A 19715-nucleotide genomic window follows, 5' to 3' on the forward strand; every position below is an offset into this window, starting at 1 on the left:
ATACATTACAAATCCATATAAAATATAAGATGTGTTCAAATGCAAAGTGTGTCATAGAGGAGGCTTAGCTCTACCATCCTGTGTTGATTTTGAGTCAACAGGTCACATGACCTGGAGTTATTGAGCTCTAATGCTCATATTTACAGTATAAAATAAATCAAAAATCCATATAAAATATTACATTTGTTTAAATGCAATAAAAACAGGTGTGTGTCATAGAGGAGGCTTAGCTCTACCATCCTGTGTTGATTTTGAGCCAACAGGTCACATGACCTGGGAGTTATTGAGCTCTAATGCTCATATTTACTGTATAAAATATATTAAAAATTCATTTAAAATAGTAAATATGTTTAAATGCAATAAAAACAGGTGTGTGTCATAGAGGAGGCTCACCTCTGCCATTCTGTGTTGATTTTGAGCCAACAGGTCACATGAATTTTTTATATATTTTATACAGTAAATATTAGGGGTGTCAACAATAATCGATTCGGCGATGCATTGCAATGCGGGACATGCACGATTCAGCATCGATGCGGCAACGTGCCATAATCGATTATGTCACTGTTTATTTTCTGGCCTCAAATAAAGTTGTGAAGTTTCAATTACCTCCGGGGGCGTTTCCGGAGCAACGACATGCGCAGCCTGTAGCTACCATAATACATCCATGGTAGCTACATGCTAAGCGGCAGCACCAGCAGTAAGTGTTGCCGCTGGCTTTCTTTTTCCTTTTTTTTTTTTCACCCGCGGTCGGGTTGAGAATTAATTAATTAACGCTCGTGAGTCCGGCCGTGTTGGGTCCGAGATTCAACAAGCCGGTCGGGTTTTACCGTTACTATAGGTAGTATGCCCGTTTATCACCAATTAACACAGTAGAGGAGGGGGAGTGACTGAGCTCAGGCTGGGTGGGGGGGTCTCTGATGCAGAGAGAGAGAGACCTGCCGTGCCGTGTAAAAACCATAGACTGTAAAAAGAATGGACGTAGCATCCGTGACGTCACCCATTGGTTTGGGGGAGTCTGTTTTGTGCCGCTACTACGGGGGTTTGAACCGCGCCATGTTGGATTCTACTTGCCATATTTGGAGCGGTGCGGCCGTTGGCCGGCCGAGAGCCCGCCCACTGGCCTCGAAGCAGCGGCCTCCGGACCTGTCACTCAACGGTTCTGCGCCCTAATTGGCCAGAACTTTAAACCTAATAATAGTAAAACGGTAGAGTTTAAAAAAAATTCACCCCCCTCAGAGTGTGTGCGGGGGTAGAAACTATCGGTTGAGACCAAAAAAATGAAATGTACCAGGCTGTAAATATGTTTTTTTAAGCTGTAAAATCGGCTATTTTAACATGGGGCTCAGTTGGAGTTGCTCCCTTCTGGAGCCAGCCCCCAGCGACAGCCGAGGGGATTGCAGCTTTTTGAACGCGGAAGTGAGCTTCACTTCTCAGACCGACAACTGCCCCCTTGGTAAAAACAACCACAACAGAAAGTGTCACGACTTCCTGTATCGGGCCCTTCAAAATAAAAGCCCCGTAGTCTTTCATAGAGTTAAGTCATTGATTTTGAGTTAAAGACACAGCTCCAAAGGTTTGTTTGTTTTTTCCTGCGACCAATCGACCAATGAAATTTTGGTCGGCTAATTTTTGGGGGCAGCCCTAGAAGTGATTTATGTTTTCTTTTTCAGGTTTGAAAATCCCATATCCAATACCTGTACCATTCAATTTTATTTTATTTTATGACATTTATGTCAAAGATACAGGAGAGTGATAATACATAGCAGCCGATAAAATCTGTTGTTCAATATTTCATGACTGATGAAAAATTTGCCGTGTTGTGTGCAGTAGAATTTTGATGCATTGCAATGCATCGCAATGCATCGTAGAATCGAGTCGAATCGAATCGTTACCTGCTGAATCGTAATCGAATCGAATCGTGAGGGCAGTGCCAATGCACACCCCTAGTAAATATGGGCGTTAGAGCTCAATAACTCCTAGGTCATGTGACCTGTTGACTCAAAATCAACACAGGACAGAAGATCCAAGTCTCCTCTATGACACTCACCTGTTTTAATAGCATTTAAACACAAATAATATTTTATATGAATTTTGTATGTATTTTATACAGTAAATATGAGCATTATAGCACAATAACTCCTAGGTCATATGACCTGTTGACTCAAAATCAACACAGGATGGTAGAGCTAAGCCTCCTCTATGACACACACCTGTTTTTATTGTATTTGAACACATCTTATATTTTCTATGAATTTTTAATGTATTGAGAAAGGGCGAATGTCTGTCAAATATCCAACTTAAAACTAACTTCACTGCAGTCTGACGACGGCGTAGTAGCGACGACGTGTGTTTCACACGTCAATGGTGGCGACGTTAGTTTCACACGTCGTTTCACACGTTTGTGGTGACGACGTAGGGGAGCGCGGGGCACAACCTAACGCGGGGCAAGTTGAAACACGGACTTTTTATCCAGACGCACAAGTCAACTTCCGCCAACTTCCGGCCACAGGTCCGTATTAGTTAGCACTTTTATGTGGAGGAGATTCAGAAGATCCCGCTGCGATTTCACAGAGTTAGGCGCGAAAGTGTGTTTTAGCGCCATGAAAGTATATTTTTCCATATCGCTAGTTTTTTGGTTGCTGAAGCATGTGTGCAAGTCCCCAAAACCATTCTTATATCATCTTTTTCAGCGTTTTCTTAGCTAAAAAATGGTACCATGCTAAAGCTTGTAGCTAGCTCGTAGCCAGTGCTAGCTAGGCAAGAGTAAGGAAACTACATGAGGGGTTAGTTGTAACACTGTGTTACAACTAACCCCTCATGTAGTCTTCGATATAAAACAGGGGTGCAAACTTAACCTTTCAGCGAAAATAGCCGTTTTAAATGCAAAACAGGTCATTAGTGTCAATAATAATTTGAATTATTGATAATTAAAAAATAATATATATATTGGCCTATTTTTTTTTCCTTCCATGATTTTGTCACCTCGTCAAAAAACTGATCAAGCACAATCATAACATAAATAAATAAATAAATAAATTACACAAAACAGAAATAAAAATTAAGATGAAAATTAAATAGAAATAAAAAACGAAACAGTGTGTGACAGGTTTGCACCCTTGATAAAAGCAATTAATCTCCCGAATGAGGTCTAGAAAGAAAAGGGAGAGTGAGCATTATTATTATTAATATTAATATTATCATTATTATTATTATTAAAATACATTATATCAGTTAAACTTAAAATAATAATTTCATGTTCCATTTTGGAGAGCGTTTTTTTTGTTCTAATGACAGCCTGATTAATTCCAATTATATTAAAGCTTTTTTGAAAGTGCTCTTCATCTTTTATTTTCTAAAAATAGCAATGTTTTTCTTACAGAGTATCTATTAGTATCATAGATGGACAAACAATCAGTCTTCAGATAAAATTGTACTGAATCAATTGTTTAAACAAACCTTTCCAGCATGCGTTACAACTAACACCCTCCCTGTTACAACCTACCCCACCAGTGGGGTAGGTTGTAACGTTTCACTTCCTCCATCTGTGGTGAAATTGTAAAAGAATGGTAAGTTCTAGAAACAAACTTCCAGTGCTCATTTGTAGTAGAGATGTGTATGTTGCTTGTGTAAAAAAAAAAAATTATCTAACTCAAATATATCTGTAGATATTTACCCAAAACAAAATCCGTTAGGTTGTGCCCCGCTCTCCCCTACTTAGTTCAGACGTCCAGAGCAGGCGTAAATTTGTTGGTAATTCTAACATACGCCGCCGTCACGTCGCCGCCGTCACACGTTCCTTCAGTGCACTCGCCGTGACGTCGCCGCCGGTCTCTCATCTGCTGTCCCATCCACTCCCATTCAAAAATCCACACGTTCTGACGGCGACGGGAGGGGAGGTTGCTCCTTCTCCTTCTCCTGGTAATCCTTGATTTGGTATGAGGGGTGGATAGTGCCACGGTTACCCAGCCAAAGGAGACTGTCGTGTGGAATTGACGTCTGAACTACGTCGCCTCACCTACGTGTTGATAAGTACGTCGCCTCACCTACGCCGCCGCCCCCACCCCCACCCCCCATCCCTCCTCCCATCCCTCCTCCCCACCACACACACACACCTGCAGTTTGTAAAAAGTAGCTACTACTGCCTAAGCTGCACAAAGCACCGTCAGTACATATAAAACACAGCTTAGGCCTAATGGGTCGTTCAGACCAAAAGCGTCAAAACCGTCAAAAGACGCTCTTGACGCTTTTCCGCGACGCTGGTGGTCTGAACACCCTGGCGTTTTGATGCGCGTCAAAGAAGTTGACGTCGGTTGTGGTTGGTCATCCATTTAAAGGGGCCGCGACATCTACACTCTGATTGGTTGCCGCTGCTCCGCATCATCGCTCATTAGCATAAAGTTCAGGAGATTTCAACTTTCTCCTGACGCTCTCGCCGCCAAAACGCGACGCCAACGCCTTTGACGCTCTTCAACGCTCCTCGACGCTGGTTCTCATTGAAAATGAATGACTTCCGGCCACCGCGACGCTCTCGACGCTTTCGGTCTGAACGTACAGTAAGAAAAACAAAAAGTGAATCCAATATTGAAAGACTGGAATTCACTCAATTAGCCTACTGTAAATTGGGGAAAGTGACAATGAGGGGATCGACGTAGCCTACTTTTTTTTTCTTCCAACTTTATTGAACAACAGACAATTCAGACATTCCAGGTGTCAGTACAATAGCTAGATTTACACATGACAGCATAAGAGTTAACTAAAGAGAGAACAATAGAATTAACAATAAAAAAAAATACATTTCTTGGTGACAGAGCTTGTAATCAATAATGTTCTTGTTATGATGTTTAAGTTCTATGATTTCAGCCCAGAGGAGTGCAATTGTTTTAATGGAGAGAGTATGAGCGATATAAAAAAAAAGCACGATCGCAGCCTGAAGCAACAGTGTTGCTGCGAGAGGAGGCTGCTTTTAATTTTTCTGACAGCTCTTGCGCTACTTTTAAATATGAAGCTTTATCCATTTAAACTAGGAGCAACATCAACTGTCATTTTAAATTGTGTTTTATATTGTTAAATATTTCACTGATCGCAATTATAACACGAGTGTGTGTTTTATTGGAAGCGAGGCTGGATAGGTTACAGTGAGGTTTTTTTTAGGTGCTGCAGCTAGGTACAAGCAAATCTCATAAACAAAGACCTTTTTAAATGTGAAAACAGTGGAAACTTATTCAAGATTTGAGTTTGGGCAACACTGAAATATAACAGGCGACACATCGGAATTAATTTATTCACGGCCACATTAAGTGAAATTATTAACTTTACCGATTATCCATCTGATTATCCGTCCTGCTGCGAGCGAACAACTTCTATCAGTGGTGACTGTATATAAAAGTAAAATATAGGCTATAGCTAATGACCTCCTGACGCTCAGCTCAACGGGTGAGGAGAACATCTGTAGGCGGAGACAACTCTCGGCGGAGACGCTCAGAGAGAAAGTCAACAGCAGCGGATCAGCTGATCTCTCCCTCCGTACAAACGCTCCGTTCTGATCCAGCTCCACTGGACTTTCAAAGTAAAGGTGACGCAGCTGTAAATGAGTTAAATGGTGAAAGAGCGGCGCCCTTATATCCGATTTTATGATTAAACTCTGAACATAACAGGTTATGAGCTAAGCATAAGTTACCTGTAGTTTATAGTCACACAGTAGGTTATGTTAATAGACAAGCATCTATGGGACGCTTTTAGCTATTTCATTTAAAACATCAGCTCAGCAAAGATGGGAAATAATATCTAATCATAATTAATTCGAGAATGGACGAGAATTAATGCACGTGAGTCTGGCCGCAATAGCGGATCAGATCGGACCATCAGGTCTTTAAGAACTGTAGCAGGAATTAAGCACTTTCAGAGGTTTTGTTCATTCACTAGAACTTATACAAAACAGACCCGGCTTCTAATTGAGACCGGCTTTTATTTGCTGAAACCTGGAGACAGACCTGACCCAGTGCAACCGGCATCTCCCTTTTCGCCTTTTTTTCCCCCTCCTTTTTGAGAATTTACAGTAGGCTACATATGATGGTCTGGGAGACGCTGTGCGCTAGCCTACTGTAGGGGGATGAGAAGGCTCGTGGTTCAAATGATACTTGATCTAAAGAAGCTCTGTCTGACCAGATGGGGGGGTTACAATAGCCTATCCTCCAGTCTTTAGGAGCATCATTAAAAAAAAAAGAAAAAAAAAAAAGCGCTGGTCACGGTGGAGCTGAGAAGAGCGGAGTTGCACTGCTGCAGCTGATCAGCTGACATGTGGTCAAGACACAGACTTGTCCAGGACTTCAAACTCAGAGCTTTCTGTCTTCAGACTGTCCTGACCTGTCCCTCGACATCACACAGGGACAAATCACTTTATGCTGTGATTTAAGTAGGCTATTAAATACAGTAGCCTAGGCTAATCTTAATTTCGATTAATTAGCCTAATTACAAAGCCTCTAATTAATTAGATTAAATCGAGTCCAGGCCCTATAATATTGTCCTATAATTCCTACTGACGACGACTGCAGTGAAGTTAGTTTGAAGTTGGATATTTGACAGACATTCGCTCACTCACTCGCTTCTCAATACATTAAAAATCCATATAAAATATAAGATGTGTTCAAATGCAATAAAAACAGGTGTGTGTCATAGATGAGGCTTAGCTCTACCATCCTGTGTTGATTTTGAGTCAACAGGTCACATGACCTGGAGTTATTGAGCTCTAATGCTCATATTTACAGTATAAAATAAATCAAAAATCCATATAAAATATAAGATGTGTTCAAATGCAATAAAAACAGGTGTGTGTCATAGATGAGGCTTAGCTCTACCATCCTGTGTTGATTTTGAGTCAACAGGTCACATGACCTGGAGTTATTGAGCTCTAATGCTCATATTTACTGTATAAAATATATTAAAAATTCATTTAAAATAGTAAATGTGTTTAAATGCAATAAAAACAGGTGTGTGTCATAGAGGAGGCTCACCTCTGCCATTCTGTGTTGATTTTGAGCCAACAGGTCACATGAATTTTTTATATAGGCCTATTTTATACAGTAAATATGGGCGTTAGAGCTCAATAACTCCTAGGTCATGTGACCTGTTGACTCAAAATCAACACAGGACAGAAGATCCAAGTCTCCTCTATGACACTCACCTGTTTTAATAGCATTTAAACACAAATAATATTTTATATGAATTTTGTATGTATTTTATACAGTAAATATGAGCATTATAGCACAATAACTCCCAGGTCATGTGACCTGTTGACTCAAAATCAACACAGGATGGTAGAGCTAAGCCTCCTCTATGACACACACCTGTTTTTATTGTATTTGAACACATCTTATATTTTCTATGGATTTTTAATGTATTGAGAAGGAGCGAATGTCTGTCAAATATCCAACTTAAAACTAACTTCACTGCAGTCTGACGACGGCGTAGTAGCGACGACGTGTGTTTCACACGTCAATGGTGGCGACGTTAGTTTCACACGTCGTTTCACACGTTTGTGGTGACGACGTACTTAGTTCAGACGTCCAGAGCAGGCGTAAATTTGTTGGTAATTCTAACATACGCCGCCGTCACGTCGCCGCCGTCACACGTTCCTTCAGTGCACTCGCCGTGACGTCGCCGCCGGTCTCTCATCTGCTGTCCTATCCACTCCCATTCAAAAATCCACACGTTCAGACGGCGACGGGAGGGGAGGTTGCTCTTTCTCCTTCTCCTGGTAATCCATGATTTGGCACAATAAACTCGCCATAGATTTGGCACAATACACTCGCCATACGCGTAGTGACCACGTGTAACATTCATGCGTTTTTCAGCGAACGCACGCATTAACGCTCGCGTGAAGCTGATTGAACATTTTTGTCAGGCGCTCACGCGTACGCGGAAACGACGTGCGCAAACTGTGTCACACGTGACAAGAAGCTGCGTTCGTATGAAGCAGATTGTGCACGTCTGTCTGTCACTGTTTAACTAATGTTGTTACGCGTTCACACGCGCGTGCGGTCGCAGAATCTATTGCTGCGCAGCCGGAAGTTGATCTGCCCGGTGTGCACCACTACGCGTAACGTGACGCGTAGTGTAACTTAGTTGTTCTGTGTTGCATTTTCATTTTCATCCAGTAGATGGTGCAGTCGATCCAATACGAGATACAGATATATAGGCTGTTGCATGACATGATTTATTTGTTCAATGAAGACAGAGAGAATAATCCGTGTCCCAGCTGGCCACAGCGGCCGGCCGGAGCCACTCTCTCCACACCTTGCGTCTGAGCCGCTGTGGACCGTGGTCCATATGCCATCCCCGGGTCAAGCTGCTGCTCCGCCCCGCAGACCAGGCAGCTCACAGCGGCAGTGGCGGCTGCGGCGACGTCGCTCCCTGGTCCGGGACGGAGCGATCCGCTGTAGGAAGAGGCCGCTGCGAGCTGCCTGCTCCGCGGGGCGGATCAGCAGCGTGACCCGGGGAACTCTGGTGCAGGGATGGCATATGGACCATGGAGCTCCGGCCGGGGGGTGGGGGGTGCGGGGGGCGGACGCAAGCGGGGGGTGTGGAGAGAGTTGCTCCGGGACCTGGCCGCTGTGGAGCGAAGTTTCCAAATATCATAATAACAAAACAATAGAAAAGTCAAAGACTTAAAGCTATGGTCTACGATTTGGAGCATTGGTAATCAGTGGCGGCTGGTGGTCAAATTAGTTGGGTGGGCTAATAAATAAATTATACCCATTAAATGGTTAACACAGCTAAAAGTTAGGGTTATCCCATCTCACAAAAGTATAGCAACTAACTAGGCCTACACACTGCATTAAGTAAGGGTCTAGTCCAAAAAAAAAAACTTCACCTGGTTATCTCACACATACACACACAGTCTCTCTCTCTCTCTCTCCCTCTCTCACGCACGCACGCGCACACACACACACACACACACACACACACACACACGTACGCACGCGCACGCACACACACACACACACACACACACACACGCACGCACGCACGCACGCACACACACCCGACGATATTGCTCAATTAAAAAATAAATAAATAAATAAAAAAGACGATGCAGCTCATATCGACGGCCTTTCTGGTCTGTTATCGCCATGTCATTTAAGTCTGGTGCTCCCGGTGAGTTTAGAAACTAGATTCTCCACTTCGTTCATGTTAGCAAAGACAGTTTGGAGCAGTAAAGTAATGCTACCTGTGATGCTAGCGCCTAGCGCCGCTGTTTCTGTCTTCTCCCTCCCACAACAACACAACTTTTCCTCCGGTTCCTGTCATTGGTCTGAAAACAGCGGTGTTGGGCTAAGGCCGCGTTCAGACTGCCAGCAAAAATCCGATTTTTATCCCATCCAGATTGGAACTGGATGGCTCTTTTGAAGTCTGAACAGTCCCAAATCACATGAAATCCGATTTTTGCAAAACGGATCGAAACCACCTCCAGGAGGTAGTTTCATATCGCATTTGGACAGATGCGTCTCAGTCTGAACAGCTCCAAACACTCAGATCGGTTCTGACTGTCCGTGACGTCACTCTCTGCGGCGCTGTCACTGTGTTACAGGTCCCGTACGGTCCCGTGAGCTCCAGTTAAATATCAATTTCCTCCTTGTTACTTTTATTTTATGCAAACTGCCTGGGAGCCGACTGCCGTCGCGCTCCCAGCTCTGGGGTGCTGGAGTTTCCCGTCTCTGTGGCTGCACACACACGCACACCAGTCTCTGGTACACGTACACGTACACACACATACACACCAGTCTCTGGTACACGTACACACGTCCTCACGTACACACACACACAGACACACCAGGCGGGCTGAGGTTGAAACTAGCGGGGCAGTGCGGCTGCAGCACCGGGCAGATCACTGTGCTGCAGCTGATCTGCCCGGTGCTGCAGCCGCTGCGTCCGCGAGGCATCGTCTGTCACATACGGCGGAGCCTCGCTCCGACGTCGTTGCTACAGCAACCTGTCAGATGGGTCAATAATGTGGCCCAGTCTGAACAGAGCCAAATGCGATTTGGACACTTGCTAAAATCAGTGTGGACAGTCAGCCCTAAAAATCGGATATGAGAAGGAATCAGATATGAATCAGATTTGCCTGCAGTCTGAACGCGGCCTAAATGAAATTAGCCCCAATGACAAGTTAACCAAGGGGGCGGGACATGACGCCTGTCAATCACTGACCCTGCGTCAGCCCGCTGCTGATTGGTCAGAACCGCTCGGCCTGTGGGCTGAATGAAATTAGCCCCAACAGTCGGTCAATGGCGAGGGCGGGACATGGCACCTGTCAATCATCCACAGTCGGAAAATGAATGAGAGCAGACTCGGTGAGCTGGGGCTGATTAAAATTAGCCCATTTAGAGATATCCTGTGTTATTCTTGAAACTATTTAATATTGTTGCCAGTTCCGATTTTACTAAGACTTAGAACAATCTTTTGTATGTTATTTAGAGAATATAATATAGGCTATATATAATATTTTTTCCTCATCTTTTGTTGTGTAATGCAGGGAGGGCTTAGCCCCACTAGCCCATTGATACCAGCCGTCACTGTTGGTAATTATTATTAACATAGTTTATACAGCGATTATGGTCCTGTGGTCCGATATACACAATATAAATAGCAAAAAGAACCAAAAAAATCCATTCAGTCTATCAGCCGTGGGCCTGCATAGAAATTGACCAATGGGCGCCGCGCGCCCCGTCCGGCTCCCATTGGCTCGTACCCTCCATCCTATCCCCTCGTCTCGCCGGCTCTTCCTCGACCCGCCTCGTCCCCACCCCCTCCGCTTAGAAACTACAAGTAGTTGTAACCGCTCTGAGCTGCTCAACCACAGACACATGAACCCACCAATTCAGCACCTGCTGCCCCCCACCCCCGGTCAGTCTGCCGAAAAAAAGCCCCACTAGGATTCAGAGAGGAACAGTACAGAAGCACAGAATGTGTTGCTGCCCGTATTACTAGTACCGGTGCCGCGTCGAGTCTCCCTGATCCTCTCCCCGACACACAGCTGCTTCCAGCTGCAGCTGACCGAGGTGCTCTGCACCCTGCACACCGCGGCCCTGCTGAGCTCCTGGTCTTCCTCCTCTCCCCGACACACAGCCGCTTCCAGCCGCAGCCTGACCGGGGTGCTCTGCACCCTGCACACCGCGGCCCTGCTGAGCTACTGGTCTTCCTCCTCTCCCCGACACACAGCCGCTTCCAGCCGCAGCCTGAGCGGGTCTCTCTGCACTGCGGTGTCGCGGAGCTCCAGGCCCCGGTCTTCCTGCTCCTCTTCCCCAGACACAGCACCCTGTGGCCGGTCACCCAGCGCGAGGAGTCTCCCTGTAGCATGAGGCTGTGCTAATGGTTGCTAATGGCGGCGCTGCTCGTACCAGCGGTCGCCGCGGTCCCGTTGCCGGGGACGGCGACGACGGTACTGGCACCGCCTCGTTACCGGCAGCTGGTGCACAGCGGCGGCGCCAGCCCCGATGCCGCCGCTGTGCACCAGCTGCCGGTAACGAGGCGGTATTAGTGGGCTAGCGCCGAGCACAGCCTCATGCTACAGGGAGACTCTTGGCGCTGGGTGACCCAGGACAGGGTCCTGTGTCTGGGGGAGAGGAGCAGGAAGAGTCGGGCCTGGAGCTCCGCGGCGCCGCGGTGCAGAGAGACCCAGGCTGCAGCGGCGGTGCTGAGTTTATGTTGAACAGGTAATCTTTGGTTTTATTGGGGAAGTTGTGACTGTGAATATGACATTTTACTCCGCATTCAAAGCCGCGTTTGGTTTCTGCAGGCAGCAGGCTTGTTGCTTGCTCCGCTCTGCTCTGTGAGGGGAGGGGAGGGGGGGGAGGCGTGTCGCGAGGAGGTCCCCAGGGGCGGGCCATACGAGCTCAGAGGGGAGGGGCGGGGGTGTGTGAGAGGTGCTTTTTTCAAATTTTTCTCATCCTCTTTCAAAACGTAGACCATAGCTTTAATTTTGCACACGCTGCTTCATACGTACGCAGTTTTTGTCACGCGTGAAATACAACCTGCGCGTAACAACGCACGCACGCACGCGTAACAAAGTAACCATGCGTGCACACACACGTCGCTGCGCGTCTTTCCAGTTGTTTTGACTTTGATTTCACCTCATACACACACACACACACACACACACACACACAGGTGGAGAGTCAAAGAACAAGACTGGAGAGGTAGCATGCACCCTTCTTATACGCCACTTTATGACTCTGGTTACTTCATTACTACAAGCACTTCTAGCTTTCACAGGCAATAAAACAATTCAACAGATGTGTTAACGAATGTCTACCCCAGTTGTTGTTTTACCTATAGGAATTTACAACCTAGATCAGTTGGTAAACAAGGTTGTACGTGGGTCATCCTAGTGTCCTTCACTAATGTTTCCACTAATGGAGTTAACAGGATTGCTACAAGGTTATACTACAACTACTTAAAAGACTACTCATTACAAGGAGAATACTAATCACAGCAAATTTCCACCACAAATTAAAACACAAAAAGATCACTGAACACACACACACACACACACACACACACACACACACACACACACACACACACACACACACACACACACACACACACACACACACACACACACCTCATACTGTAGCTATGACTAAATCAGGAATCAGTTGTTATCCATTAGTGAATTACATAAGAACACTGGACATGACCCGACTCTGAGGGACGTTTGTTTTAGCCATGTTGGCGGGGACAGTTTAAGGCTCTGGGACTGTCTGGTTGTTAGATACTGATCCATCACTTTGTAATATACATAAGAAAGCCAGTGTTCAAAAGAAAAAAGATCACATGCACACACATGCATGACCTATGACAATTAATTATCTTCATCATCATATTTTTGGATTCCCAGTGAGCAGTATCAAAGAAGCAGCTCCACTCACAACTGCTGAAAAAGGAGCGAACTTAGTGAGATTAAGGTGTACATGTGTCAATAAATGTGACTAGGATCAGAATACACCCTGTCTAAATACAATTATTGCTTATGTAGAATATGACTTTATTCCAATAAAGGTGGTCAAAAACTTCATGTGAGCATTACTGTGTATGTAAACGTAGTTGTAATAGAGTGAAGCCTGATTTATCCTCTGGTCTGCGGTTACAGTTTGTGTCTTCACGGCCATTGGATGGAAAGGCATAAAATATTTTACAAAAATCCATATTCCCATGCGGTGAAGTGCCACCATCAGGTCAAGGGTTAGTTTTGCTAAGTGCTAACATGCTGCTCACTGAGTTCAGTTTAAATTAGTGCTGTACTACTGTAGCTTAAATCTCCAACAGAAATCTTATCAGTGATAATCTTCTCAGCCTGTCCAAGTCTTTAACAGATAAATTTGGGTCATTTGACTTTAGATTTTTACTGTCACATGGTGAATTCACTGATATATTTCTCTTTTAGTTTCTTCAGCTGTGCTATGTTCTCTTATCTAAATGAGTGAAGAGGGATGTCTTAACCCCATAGGTGAAGTCAGTTAAAAATGCTCGTTCATTTTAGTTTAATGTGTAAGTGCAGAACACAGGTATTCCCACTCTAATTACTAATAGCCTTCGGACAAGGGCATTTGACTCTTGTTCTAAGACTAATTAAGAAAGACAGAGAACCTTTCCTAGTTTATTATTGTGTGAGAAAAAATATTAATTTACAGTATTCTTTGAACATCTTCATTATTCCTGTCATTGTTGTTCCCAACTTAGTTCATTGTGTTTGTGCTAATAGCTGCAAATTAGCACAAAATATAATGTGCAGAAGCAGATGATATTTTGATGTGATGATGATTCTGGATGAAAAGTCAGAGGATCACAAAATTTGATCGATCCGGTAGGTTTTGAGATATTTCCCACTTACTGTAACCACAAACACCAACATGGTGAATGAGATGTAATAATAAGTTGAGATTTTCTGGTCACGGCTGGTGGGTGTGTGACGGATATTGTCGTTTATGCAGAGTCACATGGACGATACCGGTCTGATGTCACTTAACCTCAGCTATGACACATGACCCACTGACGCCTGAACAGCCATTATTGCTGGTGATCTGATCTCATTATCTGGTTGTAAAAACCTTCTTAAAACCTCAGAGTCTTCATGTTTTTCTGGCCTCATGGAGGTGAAGCAGTAGGAACAGAGGAAGAGCAAGACAGGCTGACTGCGTATAGGTCACATAGGTCCAAGAATGACAACTATGTGGAAGATATTTAAATGGACCCAGTCACATTTTTCACATTTTGACTGAGGTGAAGGACGGCAGTAATGCTGAACGTTCAGCTGGGCATTAAACACAAAGAGGCAGCAGCAGCATCCAGAACAGAGTGTGAGAGAAATTATCATGATTTGATAGAAGACATGAGTTTTGTCTTTGGGCGCAGTTCATTTCTCCAGCGTTGTCTGCGTGACATCAATAGGAGAAGACTTCACTGCGCCGTAATGGTGTGAAATTCTGGAAAACACTGATTTTTGAGAAATGTTTGCATGAAGATATTTCCAGAAATAGGGTCAAAGGCTAATGTGGCTCTGAGGGCTCAATGCACTGAAAAAAACATTGTATTGTACAATGCATTGTACAATACAACAAGTGCAAAATTAAATAAATTGTAAAAATGGACATGATGAGTGAAAGTTTTCAAGCAACTGTCTAGGCGCGGAAAAAAATATAAAGATAATGTTACAGCCCCTCAGTTGGCAAGATAAAACAATCAAGAGTTAAGGCCTTATCTTGAGGGATGTGAATTCAGTGGTTTCTATAAGACTTTTCACGGCTGCCTGTAGATATGCTGCCAAAAATCTAGTCAATTTGATTTATATAACACCAATGCACTTTACAAATAGAGAAGATCTAGACTCTCTCCTCAGAATATTATTATAACAACAATCTCTAGCCCAAAACATGTAATCTAAAGGCTTCTTGATGGAGCTCTGTTTTTATTACGTTAGTAACAGTATTATTTTATAGATTTAAAGCTGTGTTTTAATTCACTAGATTTTGTGTCAGTGGTAAGTAGGACAAACAGTCAAAATGACGTGTGTCTCTAAAAACAAAACGAGTGTGTAAAATCCTGAACACGTCAGAGAATACTTCAGATTCTCTGGGAGCTGACTCAGACTGTCTGCAAACCAGTGGAAGAAGGAAGGTTTTATTATGACTCTGAGTTTGTGTCTCTGCCAAGCGTCACGATACGAAAGTTTGTATTCTCTTCTTCAGTGTGGCATCTTAATGACACAGTGGGAACAGAGAGGCTAAACATCTGATAGTCGTGTCACAGAGTTGAAATAAATCTTCAATCAACTTGATATAGGATATTACTACTACTATCATTTCAAATAATAACATCGTAAAAATCAATCTTGATTTAATAACAAATGTAAAAGTGTGCAAAATTGGGTCACATCGAAAAAAAAAAAGTTTTACAAGAACAGTGCTTGTCATCTGCACAAAAAATCTGCACAACAAGTTGTGTAATTCAAAGTTCACATGTCTCCAATTGTGTTTTCATTCCTCACGTGTGTTTGTTAATGAGAAGCTGGTTGTCACTGATTTGATTTGAAGAGACCCAGAGATATATAAAATCATTCTGTCCGGGGAGCTCTGGTGAGTGAGTGGTTAGAGACAGCTCAGAGACTGGTCGCTGAGAGAGGTAGACAGACACAGACATGGCAACCCAAACCACACAGACAGTCCAGCAAGTATGCCAAACTAAATGGCCCAATAGGTCATTCCTGAACTGTGTGTCACACAGACAGTCCATACCTTTTCCTGACATTGCGTTGGTCCAGCCAAAACCAGAGTTTCAAAATATATGTAAACATGTTACTCCAAAATTTGACTACCCAGATAATACACCTGGGAGCCAAATTACTTAAGTAACAGATTAAAGTTGATTGCAGTTTAACAGAGCAATGTTCATAAAACTCCGGTGTAGTGCACTATATCATATACACGATGTAGGGAATAGGGAGTGAGTGAATGAGTGGACAATTGCGAACACAGCTAACCACGCGGCATTTCCACTGCCGGCCTACACGCTGAGCTTAACTGAACTGAGAAGAGAAACAATTTGACAACAACACTAGTGTGCACTCACTTTATTCACACAGCCACAGAGGTGCCTACAGCTTCTTACAAGAGTCACACACGCAGTTTCATCTGACTTGTGACCATCAGCTCACAGCCACAAGTCTGGATGCCAGCCTGGCTGTGAGTGTGCTGCTCTTAACACCACAGAGTTTCACTAAATCTTTCAACAAGACCACTCTGAGATAGGTCTGCACGTAATCAGCAAAAAGTGCAATGTGCGCAGACACTGTTCAACCTCGATACGCTGTGGTACATATATGTCAGGCCTGTAGTGGCGTTGTAACGCTGCCACACAAATACACCAAAAAAAGAGAACAAGAGTGGAAAGCTTGCACAAACTCGTAACATTATAACAAAGACGGTTAAGAAACAAGATGCCCCATGACGAGTCAGTTTCCTGTATCTGTGCCACGTGGGTTTCACCACTACTCTGTCCCTTTAGGAGACTAGCAGCAGCTCTTGTATTGATTCCAATGGGAGAAGTGAACGTGAGCACAGATTATAGTCGATTCTTTCGCCCCATAGTCACTAAAGAAAATTTTGGAGTAATTTTTCAGCCACATCTCTTCTGAACATTTTGACACAAAAATGGCTAATTTCAGATGGACAAATCAGGGGGAAAATTAGCTTTGTCTCTTGACCCGTCTCTGTCTCAAAAACAGACTCTTTCGAGATTCGGCACAGATCTCCTACGTAATGTGAACTAATGTTCGTGAACGCCCTCGCTAACCTATTTTCATAATGCTAAATATGACTGTTAGCTACATATGTAAATATTTAATGTTATCATAAGAAAATATAAATAGCTCACTTTACTCTACCAACAACTTTTATCCATCCACAGACACGTTCACAACAAGAGGTGGGGGCATGGGTGACCACGCCCACTCAGGAGGCAGGAAGTGTACCAATGAGCCATCTTGTCATAGAGTAGCCTATCTTTGATTAGAAGTTGACTAAACCTGAGAAGTTGTGCGAGTACAAATATCCCGAATGATCCCACATGGACCGATTCAGGCATGGTATCTGAGGGACCCAACGGATATCCGCCATTGTTGTTGTTACGTTACTAAATGTCTGGCAATGTGGCTCCGGTTACTGTATGAGGTGTATGAGTGTGAAGGCATGGCGCCTGTAAATAAACTGTGTTTTAGGCAACCTTTTGCGATGTGTTTATCATGCATTTTGATATTGTGATGACGATGATATTGTGGAAACTAATAGCCCTTTTCCACTAGGGCAACTCGGCTCGACTTGTCACAGTTCTACAGTACACCTTTTTTTTGCTTTTCCACTAGTACCTGGTACCTGCACTTTTTTGGGAACTCCTCAGCCCGGGTTCCAAGCGAGCCCAGGTGATACTAAAACATGACATCAACCGACTGCCTTCCACTGACTGGCCAGAGGCAACGTGAATACCCTTCACTCTCTTAACTCAAGTGGTAAAAATTGTTGGTTAAGGTCACATCTTGTAAATATACCTCTGTTGAATGAAAGTCAGAAAACCCCTTTCACTGCAACACCAGGAGCTGGAATCAATTTCGGGCAAGTGCAAAACTGCAATATCTATATGTTTTCTAAATATAACTCTCGTGAGTGATATACTGTAATGTCATTTTGAGGCAGAAACCCCCTTTCACTGCAATACCAGGAGCTGGAATCAAATTTTGGTCAAATTACATGTTGCAATTGCCCTTCAAGTGGTAAAAACTACTGGTTAAGGTAAAATCTTTTAAACGTGACTCTGGTGAGCTTTGACTGACTATGTACGTGTGACAGTGGTGGTCCTGTCACTATGTCTCCAATTGATCATGCGCCCTGGCTACTTGGCCAAGGGGATGTCCCTTTGGGTGACTGGCAAGCGCGCATGACTCCCACCCGGGCCCTCTTCACCTTGCCACATTTGCTCCTGTGGACGGAATTTCCCCCGATTCACTTTTAGCCACTGAGAAGAATTTGGGCACCACTATATTAGAAGATTGAAAAAAAAACTATGTTTAGGTAACTTTGTTGTCCAATAAGTTCCAACGTATAGGCTAACTAGCTAAATATGTGTTTCATCATTCAGATTTGGGATCATTGAAACACATTTGAAACATTATTGAACTTCTTTTCACATTTATATTTACCATTTATAAAAAAAAACAGTGCTACACGGACAGTTAATAGTAGCTATTGTTAAGAATTCGGGCCTTGTGGTCCATATGGACCTGGCCCTTGTGCAGGAGATTGTGGGTTCGAATCCTGACCAGGATGTTCATCTGTGTGTTTGTTCTCTCATTCTCTCCAACATTATCTGTCATATCTCAACCATCCTAACAACTCAAAAAAAATCTAGTGTGTGTCTCCCTCTGGTGGCAGAAAGCTGCTCTGCTTGACATGTCACTTGGTCCCATTGACACAACACACAGTCTGTGATTAATAATCACATAGTTATGATGATGATTATATTGTAATCTGTTGATATTTATTTAAAGTAAAAAAGGTCATGCCTTTCTGTAATACGATAGAATGTAGGATATTTGTTCTCTGTGGCCTGTCACAACATTTCAATATCTCGTCCTCCTACATGTTTACCTTTCTGCAGACTGAACAAGTGACTCTTCTCTTCTGTTACACTGAAACTATAAGAGCTCCAAAGGTTTAACTGAAATGAAGAATTCAAGTGTAGGCACTTACACGCTGAATAGATTCAGCCTCCACCTTAACATTTATGAATTAAGTTTGAATTAATTAATGCATTATTGAATGTTGATTGATTGTTGATTGATGCCTGACTGTAACAATTTGTGCACAAGATTGAATAAACTACAACAACAGCTAAAAGTGTTTTTACAACAAAGATGCAACACAACAGCCAACGTACTAAGACCAAGCCTTAAAGAGGCGTGCAGAGCTGGGCTTAATCAAACTGGGTAGGAACAAACAGGGTTAAACTCAGCCAGATGGTGCCAACTATCGGTCAACAAGGTCAACAAGGGTAAAAATACAGCCAGAATATAACCTACCGGTACTCACTTAATGCTTGGGAAAGGCTTGTAAAACACAGAGTCGAGACACAGGGTGACACACACACACACGCGCACACGCACACACACACACACACACACACACACACACACTATGCCGGTACAATCGTTTCATATTACGTGCGCACCTATCAACTGGACGTGCCACACCCGCGTTTTTTTTTAATTTATACTGTAAATATAAACAAAATACTTCAAAATATTAAAGTTCAGAGGGCTTTTATTCTGAAATTCCACATCAGATTGGTCTGATTTTTTCTGGGTATCATCTTCAGGTCGTGTACTATCAGTCTGAAGTGGAATGGTACAGTAATAACTAGTAGTTTTTAAAAAATGATACTGTAAATGTACACAAATACTTCAAAATATGCAAGTTCAGAGGGCTTTTATTCTGAAATTCCACATCAGATTGGTCAGATTTTTTCTGGGTGTCATCTTCAGGTCGAGTACTATCAGTCTGAAGTGGAATGGTACAGTAATAACTAGCAGTTTTTTTGTTTTTTTTTAATGATACTGTAAATGTACACAAAAATATCAAAGTTCAGAGGGCTTTTATTCTGAAATTCCA

The sequence above is a fragment of the Trachurus japonicus genome, chromosome 5 (assembly GCF_045865225.1).
Source record: "Trachurus japonicus isolate A0001 chromosome 5, Traja_1.0".
NCBI lineage: Eukaryota > Metazoa > Chordata > Actinopteri > Carangiformes > Carangidae > Trachurus > Trachurus japonicus.